This window comes from Acartia tonsa, chromosome 5 (genome assembly GCF_053477335.1).
Source record: "Acartia tonsa isolate MP-2025a chromosome 5, ASM5347733v1, whole genome shotgun sequence".
Classification (NCBI taxonomy): Eukaryota; Metazoa; Arthropoda; class Copepoda; order Calanoida; family Acartiidae; genus Acartia; species Acartia tonsa.
The window spans coordinates 30,455,943-30,470,670 of NC_137264.1; positions in this window are offsets into that span (position 1 = coordinate 30,455,943).

Consider the following 14,728-nt stretch of genomic DNA (forward strand, 5'->3'; position numbering starts at 1 on the left):
GGGACTAAAAATTCCGCTGAAAAATTTATCAAAGCAGGACAAATTTTACTGAACATAATAATCAGCTCAAATATTAGCAGACTATAATAACAGATTTCAAAATAAGTTCATTTTGGTTTAGCCTAATCTATTAACAAGACAGAGAATCTACTTGTGATACTTCTAAAATATCCCCATATCCCTGAATATTTCTTTAATCCTGTTTTAACCTGGTTTATAATAAATGTGTATATCAGTGTTGACTCTTGTAAGTAGTATCCAAATATCAGTTTGGCACACTGTACGAGGTGGCAGGTACAATCCCTTTTTTAAATAAAGTACTGTACCAGGATCTGTGTCTGTGTGGTTCGCTAATTGCTCAACTGATATGGTTCTTCTTTACAGAATAGCCTCTCATAGGGAAGGTTTATAACTATTTGGGGGGAGGGTACCACCATCCTCCCAAGAGAAATCGCCCCTAGAAGAAATTTCCCCCTTCACCCCAAAAAAAATCTAAATTTAAACAAAATTTTAAAATTGGGTTGTAAAATTCAACCCATTACCCCTAAAGGAAAAAATATTTTGCCTAAAGGAATAAATGCTGGAGCAAAAGCTCCTCCTTTGTTACCGTAATTTTTAGAAACAAACTGTAAAATATAGGTTAGATAGTAATTGTTATTAGCCAGATGTTTATCCAAGGGAAGTTAGAAGTACTATTTACATTAAAGAAAACATAGATTGCTAATGTGAAACAGATTGATAGACCGACATTTATCAGAATTTAAAATTGAAAGAAATATTTTAGGAGCACTGAAAAGAAAATAGCTATTAATATTGGTGATTCAACTGAGATTACAGATTTTACTGCATGCTTTAGGTAAAATTTAGAATTTTAGCAATTGACAAAGTTAATGTGTTAACAGTTGTGTTTAAAAAGGTGAGTGTTCCACTCATTCCTCCCCCCCCCCCCTCATCGCAGATTAAGGGGTGGCTAATTTCCCTAAATGCCCATCCCACCACTACACACCCTCTGATAGGGTTTACAACCTCTGATACACCCCAATAATACAGCCTAGGGGGGTAATTCCCGTTTGGTCACGCCCTTTGGATCTGGGTTTAGGGTAATGTAAAAAATTGTAAGGGAATGTCATCATTATCGGGTGCCCCTTGGCTAAACCTTGTACACACCCCCGCGTTTAATGAATGAAAATTTGCTTATAATCTTTACTAAAATACATATGAGATTCGATATTGGGAGCCAGAAAAAAAAGGAGCCGACTCGCGGAATTTGTATGTTTTAAGCAGTTAAACCATCGATGTTCATGTACACTGTCTACTTAACAAATAAATAAGTTATTATTTTTAGATTCATGATTGAGGCAAATGGTGAAAGAGAAATTATTAGGTGATTTTCTTTGTAGCAAAGCTTTACTATAACTCACTTTTTTTGTCAATCCATAGTACCAACATATATAACACTATTAATAGAATGGGATTACTCAGCTGCTATAAAAGATATACCTCTGATTTTTAATGTCAACACTTTCATCATTATGGGGCTTCTATAAGAATGGATGATCCTTTACAGTCCGTCTGCTTTTAAACAGCTTTTTAGCCGTATTTATCTTATAAAAATGTAATTGATTACAGATTCTGAACAGTTTTATTTACAATCTGGTCTCCTGTATCGACTATAACAAATTTATTTGATTTTAGTGTAAATCCTCTATTTTGTATGACGATGACAGAAAAACTGAGTTTTGATAACTTTTTCATGGGAGTTATCAAATGGCAGGTATTAAAAAAAGCATTCCCAATCCTGTTAAAAAGGTCATATGTGAGGAATTGTTCAGATATTAAAGCAATGTCTGATAAGATAGCAAAATTTGTCCTAACCATAATGAAACATGTGATTGTGTTATTCATAAATTTTTAAGACAGCATTTTTTAATGTTTTTAAAAGAAGTTTATTTCCATTGGAAGAAGCAGATTTTCAACTGAGAAATTATAAATTCCTAAAATTTCTTCTTTTTTATTTAGGGACCACTCTTTCAAAGGGAATTTAAACCATTCAAATGGCACAGTGTTTGTGTTACTTTAGGAATGATTCATAATTTATTTACTATTTAAATTTTAATATATGTATATTTTAAAACTTATTTTGAATTATCAATAAATCTAAATTATGACAAAATACAGATCTTGCCACCACAAACATGATTGTTGTCAGGTATCAAATAAAGAAACTTATTTTGATTTTCAAAAAAAATATCAGTTACTTTATTAAAATAAGGCTAACAACACTCCAAGATAGCAAGTACAAAAATGAGGGGATATATTAAAAAATTTAGACATAGCAAATTACCTATACAAACTATATCGATTATTATTACATTTTCATTATAACAAATTTATCAGGGTTATCTTTACAAAAAGTTTTAGCTTTCTATCTTAAAAAGCAAACAAACTTTCAGTTAGAAAAAGTAGCTTTGCTTCTGAAATTTTTGCTAAGCAATAAAGCAAGAAATTTAATTTTGTTTTGGAATATAAAGTAATGGAGAAGAAGTTTTAAATGTCAAAATCAGCACACTTGAAAATTCTCCAGGACTCAAAATGTGATAATTTTAAAAATCAATTTACCTTTGTTTAAGAATTTTCAAGAACTATGCACAGATTAAATACAGGAAGAATTTCTGATGTGCAAGTTTGGGATTCTAAGTTAGATGGTAATTTTCTTAATTGACTATAATTACAATATTCAATTAGGGTGGGCCCATTTCATCCTTTTTTTAGATTTTACTGTTATCATAAGTTGTGGAAGTCATATATATGTATGATAAGCCCCATTCAAGTTTCAAAAGTGACTTGGCTCTTATGGCTGCCGGCGCGCGGGGGGTATAAATAGTACCCACCCCCTTATAAAACCAAAAATTTAAATTCCTTCAAACACAGGCATGTTGCATATCAAAATGATTGCATTGAAATGCTGTTTACGAATCTGAAAATTGTTTTGAAAAATATTGCTCCTAGTTCGAATAAGATCTCATTAAGTACCTAAAAACAGCTGATTTAGTCAAAATTGTTTTTTAGTAGGTTATTTGAAAATCATTTCAGACTGAATCAATATTTTTCATAACGATTTTCAGATCTGTAATCAGCATTTCAATGCGGTCATTTTGATATGCAACATGCCTGTGTTTGAAGGAATTTCAATTTTTGGTTTTATAAGGGGGCGGGCACATTTTATACCCCCCGCGCGCTTGTTGTTTTTGGATTAAAAAACCTCTTTCAAGTTTTACAGGGTTTTATATTGGCCCAGTAACCCTTGCCAATGTCTACTAATGTGAAATTCCAAAATCGACCCACCCTAATATTCATACACCTTACTTAGCAAGTCAATTTTATTTGTAAAAATAGATTCTAAACATAAATAGGTTAGGTAACTTTTTTTACAGGTAAATTCTTGAAAGCGTGGACTCTTTGTAACTCAACGGTAACAGCTCAACAAGGAAACATAATAACATGGTCAAATCTTACTGAAGACTCAGTTTTAGAAAAAGCAACATTGGAATCTAAAGAAAACTTTTGCAAAGGAGATTTACCTGTGGCAGCAATTCTACCTGGAGTCAGAAACTTTCAGAACTCATTGAGAACATGCCAAAAGTTGCAATCTTCAATTTATGTTTACAGGGATAAACTATCTTCTGTTTTTCACAACATAGTAGTAGATCAAAAGTATAGATTGTGGACTGGATTCAAATTAGATGACAAAGATAAATACACTCTTTCTGCAATAAACAATCAAACAAATATTAAATTTGAGGACACAAATCTAAAGTGGAAAAAAGGAGAACCAAATGGTGGAAAGTTAGAGGAGTGCATTGTAATAAGCCAGGAGAGAAATGAAACAGAGGACATGTCGTGTATATCTGATCAATTTACCACATGTTACATCAACAGTGATTTGACTCTAAAACTTCAGAATTATAAGTAAGACTTATAAATACATAAAAAGTATCACAAACAATCGAAATTTTTTATTACATTTCCTAACTTTTTTTCGCATTTAGGTCTTTAACTGGTGTAAGGATTGAACTGATTCATCCCTTATTCATTCTTGACCCAGGAGTTAACACTGTTAATGAGATTCAACTAAAAGGTTATAATGGTCACAAAATCATTCTTAACAATACTCAATGGGAATTTACAGACATGTTTGATCAGACACTACTCATTATTGAAGATGACTCCATTCCTGTAGGAAAGAAAGCCTGGAGGTCAATGAGTAATGAGACAATTGAATTGAATATCAATGCATGTACAGATAATGAGTATGGATGCTTTGATGGATCCTGTATTGATAAATATTATAGATGCAATCATGTTTTTGATTGTGAATATGCAGAAGATGAATCAAATTGTTCAGTATTAGCCATTTCTCCAGCTTATGATGTGCTTGTACCTGTTAGTTCAAAGCAAAAACTAGTAAACATGAGTATTGAACTTGTTCTACTTAACATGCTTAAAATGGATCCCTATGAATCTTCAATTACTCTGCAATTTGAAAGTTTGATTATTTGGTGTGATGATAGGCTACAATTAAAAAACTTGGAACCTGGATTGACAATACTAGGCTTTGAAGATTGGTCAAATATTTGGATTCCTAATTTTTTAATTGAAAGGACAAAATATTTTGAAGAAACAAGATTCATGATATTAGAAAAAAAATGATGTGTCTACTAGATATTTAAAATATTAAGTATTCCAAACCCTAAACGTATCATATTTCGAGAAAATTTAGAAGGGAATTTAGAGATATGAAAATATTGAAATTGGGGAATATTAATTAACTAGGGCAAGAATTCTATTTCAAAAATATGATATTTATTCCCCTCTCCGTTCGTTCAAAAATACCTCCCTATTTCTATTTTTCTAAATATTCAAATTTCTTAATATTTATTTACGAAGTACTTCGTAAATAAATAGAAGATTTTGAAAAATAATAAATTTTTACGTTTTATATTTCTATTTCGAAATAAATCACGCAATCTTAAATGAAGTATGTTCGTTAAACAATTCCTAAATAAAATTTACTAAATATATTCGACTTTTAGGTTCTTTCTATGAAATTAATGAAATTAATTATCTGGAACTATAAGAAGCTTCACTGTAAAGTAAAAGCATATGAGATGAACAGGCAAAACAAGCTTACCACATTATATAATAGAATATAAATCATGCTGTGATGATGTTTGTCATTGTTAAAAAACAATATTTAACGTTCAGTTAGGGTATGGGGTATTTAATTTTTTAACGGACTTATTTTAAACATTTTTACATTTTTGTATTTTTCTTTCCAAACAGTGAAAATAAATCATGGATAGATAGATAGATAAAATTTGTTTTGTTTTGTGAGCCCCATAAGTAAGAAATGGGGAGGGTAAGAAGTGCGACGATAAGGTTTCAATGAACGGGAAGTAACCCACCAACTCTCGGAGGCATTCCTTACTCTGTAAACTTTCACTAACAATATAAGATGAAGGGGGATGAGGAGGAAAGGGGAGAGTACTGATTAAGCTAGATAAGCTTAGTTTAATAACAATGTATGTATGTATGTATGTGTTTGAGCGTGTAGGTATGTGTGTGTGTGTCTTTGTGTGTATAGATAATTTTATGAGCCTGGACTATATTCCATTTTGGCTTAATAATGTCACCTTCCCCGAAACAGGGTCATTCCAAATTAAAAACTAAGTTAACCTTCCTGTATATTAACACATTATATTTCTCTCTACGACTACTGTATATTCATATGAGTGTGTGTGTATGTAGGTTTGTAATGTTGGAGCCTTTTTATCTATCTATCCATCTTTTTTACAACTAATTTTGTTTTGATTTTTGGAATACTGATTCCTATAACAACAAAATACAATATTATAAGCGAAGCATCTATTTAATCAAGTCTTAAAAATAAAAGCATGTCCTTAAACAATATTCTGTATTGTCCTGTATCTAAGCAGTTTTTCAACAAATTTACTTATAATCTTCAACTTTTATATTAATTAATTTATATTGTGTTAATGTCCGTTTTTCCTACCATTGTAGAGCTTTGCTTTTATGGATGATGTCATCCTTGTTACAATCTTTTTTTTATGACTGTTTAGACATTGAAAGTTAAAAAATGAATAAAATTGGTGGATAATTAACACTTTAAACAAATAAAGAGATAAATGGATAGATAAATCTATAGACATAGTGTTCTATTTGTAAATGGATCAATATATATATATATATACAGATTTAAGCTATTTTCTGTGCCCTTTTATTCCCTTTGATGATAATGGGTTAATGCCCCCCCCCCCAAAAAAAAGGGGTTATTTATAAAAAATACTATTACAAACCTCCATAATCCCAAATATATCCCAATATAGACGAATGTTAGGAGTTATACATTATAGAATTGTAGAATAGCTTTGCTATTAAAAAGTTAAGTAGTATGTAGTTGAAATATTGAGAAGATAAATAATATCAATGGTCAGGTTTTAAGCTAGTTTCTCTATAAAATATAAGATATCCCTAGGAACATGGGACGAAGCTACTAGTAAGTTAGTAAGTTTCCCCTCCTTCCCCTAACAAATTTTAGTTACAAGAAACAAAATCCTTTTAAGTTTTGCTCACTAATTGTTTTCCCCTTTTTTAGTGGCACAGCTGCTCTATAACTAGGTTAGGTCAGTCTAAAAGTCAAAATATCTTGCAATCAATATTAAGAAAAATCAGGGTTCTTAAGAGATAAGACAATGGCCAATAAATTGATGTACATCCTCAACAATGATACACAAAATTACCTTCTATGAATATGTCACTCTCTAGATTAAATAACTTAAACTACAATACACAAATAATCTTGTTGTATGTATTTCTATCAATGATTTTGGATCTAGTCAACCTTGTTCTATTATTGCATGAAAGGATGGGGGAGGGGAGGGGAGGTCATGTTATAATTATCAAATTACAATATGACGTCTATTTGGGGGGGGGGGGGGGGAATGACATGTATACACGGGTCATTTAATGTGATTTAGATGTACACTTGTACATTTAAATTATGCTTATTTTGATATTCCGACCATAAACACCAAAAATAGAAAGACAGAAGGACATTTCAAAATATAGAGTAGCTTCGAAAGTTTGGAAAGTCAACTCCTAAGTCTAACCCAGAAGAATGAAGGGATAATAAATAAAAGTAAAAGTTTTCCTCCCCCACAATCTACAATACAAAGTAGAATGATGTCTGTTCCAACCTTCTCCCAATCACACCTAACACATGTTTTTGTAGTTTTACAATATACATATACTAGCGGTTACGCCCCTAGAAGCCTCTAGGGGTACTTAAGGTAGGAGGGGAAAAAGTCGACCTCATCCCATTTTAATATTAAGTTTTGAAAGAGTAAAAAAATAATATTTTGGGGGGGAAGTTTAAAACCTTCCCAGGACCTGTAAGAAGCTTTACTGTAAAAGAGAACAATACCGGTTCAGCGGTTAGCGAGATCCTTCGGGACAGACAAAAACGCTTACTACTTTATATAATAGGATAATTAAAAATACTGCTCCCCCCCTCCAATTATTTATCATTACTTTTTACACTATCTACTTTGAGAAAATTACAAGGATAACAACATCCATAAAAGCGAAGCTCTAAAATGGAATGACTGATATTAACTTTTGTAGAGTGTCAGAACAAATTAAGCATAATATTTTTGGATTATTTTTGACAAAATTATACGTTATTTTTTTTGTAAAACTGTTAAATACAGAATAATGTTAAAAGGACAGACCTACCGACCCTAAGTATAGAAAAGCCCTGCTTTATAAAAAGTAAGGTTGGACCCCTTGCTCATATCAAAACCTCAACTTCCTGTTGTTGTATTAGTAAAGAAATATGGGAGGGATATTAAATTAATCTAATGATTTTATAAGTTTAAATTCTTAAAAGCGAAGCTTTTCTATAATTAGGGTTGGACCGTACGTCCGTCCGTCCGTACGTCTGAGATGGATAGCTTATATTATAACAATTTGTTATACAAAAACCTTTAAATAGCATCTTATGTTATATTTATAGCAGCAAAACTACTCTAGAGATAACTTGGTGCGTCTGTCCATCTGTATGGCTAAGGGGAAACATGAATTTCTTGACTACTATTTAATGTAGAAAGCTAAAATTTTTGGTGAAAACTTGTAAGACCTATGCACATCAAGGCTACATTTGTCTTTCCTTATTATATTATACCAGGGAGGGAGACGACATTGGGCTGTTTATTACACTTGTCCACAAAGTTTTTTTGTCTAACAACTTTGGGGACTTTCAAAGAATAATGATTGGTTAGTTCAATAAGTGTCCTAACGTTTCAACTACTAATTGTAATCTATAGAAGGGGTAATTTTGTGTATCATCTTTGGGGTTGTACATCAATATATCTGCCATTATCTTATCCCTTTAGAGCCCTCGTTAAATTATAACAATTTGTTATGAAAAAATCTTTAAATATCATTTAATGTTATATTTTTTTTAGCAAAGCTACTCTAGAAATAACTTGGTGCGTCTGTCCATCTGTATGGCTAAGGGGAAACATAAATTTCCTGACTACTATTTAAAATGGAAAGCTAAAATTTTTGATGAAAACTTGTAAGACCTATGCACATCAAGGCTACATACATCTTCCCTTATTATATTATACCAGGGAGGGAGACGACATTGGGCTGTTTATTACACTTGTCCACAAAGTTTTTTTGTCGAACAACTTTGGGGACTTTTGAAGAATAATGGTTGGTTAGTTCAATAAGTGTCTTAACGTTTCAACCACCAATTGTAATCTACAGAAGGGGTAATTTTGTGTATCATCTTTGGGGTTGTACATCAATATATCTGCCATTGTCATATCCCTTTAGATCTCATACATGCTCCATTATTACATTATACTGTTTAAATTTCCCTCCTTTTTATGAAGTTCTCATGATAATACTTCACCCCCCCCCCCCCCCCTCTTTAACAGTTATCCCACGAATCGATGATGAAATTGACTATAATAGGATTATAGGGGGGAAGGGGTTTGTAACTTAAGAAGGGGTCATCTTAAACGGGTCAACAACATATATTTTCTTTGGGGGAGGGAGAGGATTAAGAATAAAATGAGAGATAAAAAAACAAGGATGACAACTTCCTTAAAAGCAAAATGGTAGTACAAACAAACATTAACACTTGTATTTTGTCTGTTGTTATAACTGAATAATCAGAATATAAATGTTTAAGTAAAAACAAAATTATAAGTGAATATTATAGAGTTGCTATGTTTTCTAAATTGTACAATAGAACAATACTAACAAGCCTAAATTCTAAAAATTCTAAAAAATCTATCTGTTCCAGATGTACAGACGGACGGACGTGCAACCAACCCCAATTATAGAAAAGAAAATTATGATAAGAGATATCAGTAAAGGACGGAGCGGCCTTGATTATAGAAAAGCTTCGCTTTTAAAAATTGGTCCTTAGAAACACATTCTTACAAAGGTATATCTAACATTGTCTCACATGAAAGTTTGTTTTGTTTTAAAGATATGTATTTCATAAAGAAAAGACATATACATACAGAATTACATATTATAGTACGAGACTTTTATTTACATCAACATAGCTTAGTAGCTAGAAATTAATCAGAAAAACAGGAATCACTGTGTTATTAAAAACTCAAGAAAATCAGAGATAAAATTAGTTTCTTGCCCTGCATTTTGTAACAGTTTGAAGGAAAATTGGGTTAGGAGAATTGTATGGGCATGCAGGTTGTTTTTATTCCAATTTGAAATACAGTCTTCTTTGCTTAATTTGAGTGATTTGTCTAAAAGCGAAGCTTTTCTATAATTAGGGTCGGTCCGTCCATACGTCCGTCCGTACGTCCGTCCGTCACTCCGTACGTCCGTCCATAACGGATAGCTTTTTTCGTTAATTTAGGCATGTTAGAATTGTCCTATCGATTTCAAACTTTGCATGATGATTCCTGCAGTAATTAGGTAAGATTTAGAAAGCGTAGCAACTCTATAATCAATTTTGCATCAACTCTTATACATTTATAATCTGATTATTCAATTTTGACACTATACAAGTGTTAATGTCCGTTTGTCCTACCAGTTCAGCGCTTCGCTTTTATGGATGTTGTCATCCTTGTTGTTTCTATAAATGCTCATATTTAAACTTCCTATTGTATAGGATTATGGGGGGTGGGGTGTGATCACAGGGTTTTTTACCCCCCCCCCCCCCCCCCATATTCAATTGAATATGATTTACTTTACAAGGCATAGGAAAAAAGCAAGCCGTTCTTATTTTCTCTGCTCCCTTCCTGAACTACAAATGAATTCTTAAGAGCAACTTTTTTTTTTGGGGGGGGGGAGGGAGATTAGAATATAGAATTAGTTTTTTTCTTCGGCACCTCGGGGCTAAAAAAACTGGTTTTAATCTTATAATTGTACATTCTATATCCGCGGAAAGCCGTTTATAACACAATGAAAGAAATAACTATTATTGTCCATGTTTTACCTTTTACCTTTATTTTGGCAGAAAATAGTAGTAAATCATATTCAATTGAATATGGGGGGGGGGGCAACTCTGTTTAACTTTAGCCAAATAAAGGAAATCGGAGGGTTTATCAACAAGGATGACAACATCCATAAAAGTGAATCAGTAGTACAAACAAACAGTAACACTTGTAGATTGTCAGAACTGAATAATCAGAATATAAATGTATAAGTATAAACAGAATTATAAGTTAATATTATAAAGTTGTTCCACTTTCTTAATCTATCTGTTCTAGATGTACAGACGGACGGACGTGAAACCAACCCCAATTATAGAAAAGCTTTGTTTTTAACAGCAGTAGATATAATTAACACCCCTTCCCATATCATCTTACATGTATGATATGACCCTTCCCCCCTCTACCTACCCCTATTGGATAGATAACTAAAAGCTTTTCCTTAATCTCTTATAATATTACCCCCCCCCCCACGCCAAACATGTATAGACTCATAGAGTCATGGAAAATTTTAATTTAAAATATATTTCTGTTTTCATAAAGTTAATATTTCACAACTCTTCCCCCTCCCCTAATTATTATCATATCAACAAAGTACAATGTCATAAGCAAAGCATCTCTAAAATTGATTCCTAAAAATGTAAGTATGTACTTCAACATTATCCTGTATTTCAACAAATTTACTAACAATTTTGTCTCTACTTTTATACATTTAAATTCTGATTATTCAGTTCTGACACTCTACAAGTGTTAATATTCGTTTATCCTACCGTCCCAGACCTTCGAGTTTAGGAAGTTTATGTCATCCCTGTTTTATAGCTTAAATGGTAGTATCAAACAGCGTTAATTACAGCTTTAAATTTTATTAAACAAATTTAGCTGCTAGTCAAAATATAACCATTCTTGTTATATAGACAAGAACGATGACGTCAAGTACTAACGAAGCTTTGTTGCTAAATCAAAATTAGAGTATTTTTATGTTAAACCATAAGAGCCGGCCATTGGATTTTAAACTGATCCAGATTTTTTACAAGACAAAATTTCATGGACATATAAATAAACAGACCACTGAATAAAGCTATTAAAATATCTAACTTTTTAACCATGCATAATATTAGTATCAAAGCTTTGCCTTTTACCCTTTATAACATAAATTTTTTAATAGATATAATAATCCTCTTTATCTTATTCTTAAAATACTGATTCCTATTCCATAAAAAATATATTTATAGTAAAACAAGGATGACAACATCCATAAAAGCGAAGCTCTGAAACGGTAGAACAAACGGACATTAACACTTGTATAATGTCAGAACTGAATAATCAGAGTGTAAATGTATAAGAGTCAAAGCAAAATTGTAAGTAAATTTGTTGAAAAACTGCTTGATACAGGATAATATTTATGTACATACTTATATTTTTAGGACTTGATTATAGAGTTGCTTCGCTTATAATATTGTACTTTGTTGTCCCATGAATCAGAAAACCAAAAATCAATTCTAACATGCATAAATTAACGGAAAAAAGCTATCCGTTACGGACGGACGGACGTATGGACGGACCGACCCTAATTACAGAAAAGCTTCGCTACCCCTTGTTTTCAATTTTATGGGAGAAGGGGAGTTTATCTGCACAATTGGGTACTTCGAGTGAAAACGCCAATATATATACTTCTATTTAATAATTTATTTAAGTATTTTAAAATTATTTCTCGTATTCATTTAAATCCGGTGCAGTGGTTAGGCACCGGTTCTCATCAATACGAAAAAACTATGTCTATCATCGTATTATATCCAGCTTTCTACGAATATAAAAATATACAATCATAAGATATCCGCGGCAAGGCGTTTATAATACGATGCGAGAAATAACTATTCTTTTATCTAATTTAAATTTTTGCTCATTGTAAACAGCAAAGAAATTCTACAATTAAAAATAAAATATTAAATCAATTTATCGTCCATTGTCTTATCCCGTAATAATATAGTAATTGTATAAAGGTGTTATTTGGAGGTTTCCTTCATTTTCCCTTTTTAAAAGCTAGGTTTTTCCGTACGAATGAGATGGATAGCTTTTTTCATTAATTTAGGCATGTTAGAATTGTCCTAATTATTAGCATTTCCCCGTAGGGGGGGGGGGGGGGTTCAAAAACTTTGGGGACTTTTATTAAATCTTGACTTGACTTCAAAATTTAATCTGCAGAAGGGGTGATTTAGTTTATTATCTTTGGGGATGTAAATAAATTTTTTGCTCATTGTCTTATATAGAGGAGCTTCGCTTCTAAGAACTATCTAAATGTATTATTTTAGATTTTATAGTCCTTGTTTCACCTTCTATTTTTATTTTGTCGGAGAATGGTAGTAAAGTAAATCATATTCAATTGAATATGGGGGGGGGGGGTAAAATCTCTGTGAACACCCCACCCCCATAATCCTTTGCAATAGGAAGTTTAAATATGAGCATTTATAGAAACAAAAATTAAATTTTACTTTTATTTGAGCCAATGTTAGATATACCCAATGGTAATATTTAAAATTTTCACTTGGTTAAAAAGTAAAGACACTGCTAGTTTTAACCAACCAATTAAAATATCCTTGTATTTATGTTTTGACATGTCCTATACTCAATAGGCATCTATTAAATGTAATCTAAATAAAACAAGGATAACAAGATTATCATCCATTGTCTTATCTCCTAAGTTGTTTACAACCCCCTCCCCCACACATACTCACACAATACAAATACACATAATAAATACTAGGATATGACAATGAAAGAAAAATCGAGATTTTTGGAATAAAGAAAGGGGAGAATAAATTATTTAAAAGTCTTATCTATTATACAAATTTTATATCTAAGTTTTCATATTTATTGAATTGTTTACAAGTACAACTGATATGGTTCTGATATCGCAAAAACCAATCAACCAATATTATTTTTTTTATAATTCATTCTATAAAAATGAAAAACTCATCAATATTTAATTTTTAAAAAAAAATTGTATAAAAAGTAAAAAAAACACTGAGAAAATATTAGGTGTAGAGGTTTCGTGTTCTTTCTAGACAGCTATATTTGCTATTTTTCCAAATTTTGACGGAACGAAAAAATTTATTGGAAAATATCAGTAAATATTAACTTTCAGGATCGTAAAAATTTAGAAAAGATTTTAATATTTATGTTTCATGTCCAAATTCAACCCTTTCCCTAATTATTATAAACGACTTTGGACAGTTCATAAATAGGGGGAATATTTGAGAAATATTGACCCGTGAGTTTCAAATTTCCATCGTCAAAGATATATTGGATTGATTTCAAATAGACATATGTCTGGAAAAAAATAGCTTGGTAACAGTAAAAATCATGAATGAATCCAAATTTGAGCATATCATTAGTGAACACTCTGAAGATTTTTACTATAATGGAGATAATGTAAAAATAAGAAAAGGAAACAAGTATACAGTTGAGCTCATATGTGACTTTAACTGGCAAGCTTATCCTTTTGACATACAGATTTGTAAGATGGAAATAAAACTAATTTCTTTAAAATCTGAACAGATCTTACTGAATGCAACTGTTACAAACCTAATAACAGAGTTTTCAACTTTCTCAGTTGAATTGATAAATGCCACCATTTTGTATGATGATAACTTACCTAAGGTAAGATAAATATAAATTCAACTGCAATAAAATACAATTTATTCTAATAATTTAATTTCCAATAGTTTGAAACCACATTTATGATGAAAAGAGACTTCACACCATTGCTGCTGAACACCTACCTGCCAACATTCCTACTGACTCTTATCAACCAGCTGACAAACTATTTTAAAGGCTTCATATCTCTTGAGGGTATCATTGCAATCAATGCAACTATTCTGATGACTGTTGGGTCAATCTTTATATCAACATTTAACTCTGTTCCCTCCTCTACCTACATCAAGATGATGGATGTTTGGATGATTGTTGTCCTTGTGTATCCAGTTGTTGTCATCTGTTGTCATGCTTTACAGGTCAGCATAATGATATTAGGTCATAAGGCTTAAGTCATATATAAACAAGTAATCATAGAAATACATTCCACATTTTCTTTTTCAAATGTATAATCTGAAGAATTCTACTTAAAGTATGAAAGTACTTTTATAAAATATTTTCAAACTAAACATGAAAATCTG